Source organism: Austrofundulus limnaeus, unplaced genomic scaffold (assembly GCF_001266775.1).
Source record: "Austrofundulus limnaeus strain Quisiro unplaced genomic scaffold, Austrofundulus_limnaeus-1.0 Scaffold376, whole genome shotgun sequence".
Classification (NCBI taxonomy): Eukaryota; Metazoa; Chordata; class Actinopteri; order Cyprinodontiformes; family Rivulidae; genus Austrofundulus; species Austrofundulus limnaeus.
This window is the reverse complement of record NW_013952778.1, coordinates 169,722-171,219: the sequence shown is the minus strand read 5'-3', so window position 1 is coordinate 171,219 and position 1,498 is coordinate 169,722.

The window sequence follows — 1,498 nt, the reverse complement described above, 5'->3', positions numbered from 1 at the left end:
TATATATACAGTATATGTACATATATATATATATATATATATATACAGTGACAATGATAACAAAAATGCACTTAATTCATCTAGAAATAAAATAGATGTATATTGATGAAAAATCAATAGCACCCACCTCTCCCACAGGACAAGATTCAAAAGGGAGGAGCCCGGAGAGTACAAACAGTTTAACAAAATAATACCACAGAAGAAGAAATAAGGAGGGGCTTCAATCATAAGGTCACATGCCTACATTTATAGTGGTTTTCATTGTGTTAACAGCCAGGCAGGTATAAAAATGATCTTAACAGAACGTTTTGTGTAATTATAACAAAGTACAAATGCACACTGGTTACACTGTAATAGCAGAATCACTTTCCCCTTGTATGACACTGTGTAGCAGTAATAACTATGTAAAATGTTGTAGTAGTTAGTTGTAGTAGTGTAGTGTCCCAAATGCTCCAATTTAAGCCTCACAACAGTTGGCTAGTCGTTGGTTATTAGTTAAATGTAGTTAGATAGCTGCACCTGATTCAACAGGATGTGCCATCATGAGAGAACGGAGCCAAGAGTGATGAGGCTTTACACGACTCTTATCTGTAAGGCGTAGCTTACACATTGCACAGGACTTAAATAGCTCTGGATGAACGATCAGAAAAACCAACCAAGAAAAATTACATATTAGGTTTGATGTCCGAACCTAGTTGTACAAACCCTGGCAAAAAGTATGGAATCACCAGTCTTGGATTGAGCACTCATTCAGACATTTCATTCTGTAAAACAAACTCAAATCAGAAACATGATACAATAATAAGGTCATTCCAAAGTGAAACTTGTTGGCTTTCAGGAACACTCAAAGAAATGAAGGTGAAACATTGTGGAAGTCAGTGAATGTTACTTTTATTGATCAAGCACAGGGAAAAAAATATGGAATCACTCAGTTCTGAGGAAAAAGGTATGGAATCACTCAAATTGGAGGTAGAAAATAAGGACACACCCAGTCAATTTCCTTTCCCTAAATGGACACCTACCTTAGATTAGATCTGCTCGTTAGTCTGCAGTTAAAAACACCTGCAGTCATGAAACCTTCGAGGGCTGCTGGACAATGTGGAGTGGCAAGAACCATGGCTCCAACAAGAGAAATGTCTCTTGAAACAAAAGAGAGGATTGTGAAACTTCTTGAAGAATGTAACTCTTCATGAATGGTTGCTAAAGATGTGGTCTGTTCACAGTCAGCTGTGTCCAAGATATGGACCAAATACAAACAGCATGGAATGTTTGTTAAAACCAAGCGTACTGGTAGACCAAGAAAGACATCAAAGCGTCAAGACAAACAACTTAAGGCCATTTGTCTTGAAAACTGAAAAAGTACAACAGATGAAGCATAAATGGGGGGAATCTGGAGCCAATGTATGTGCCCGAACCGTAAGAAATGGCCTAAAGGAAATGGAATTTCAATACAGGAAAGCTAAAAGAAACCATTATTGACACCTAAACTAAAAAGAAC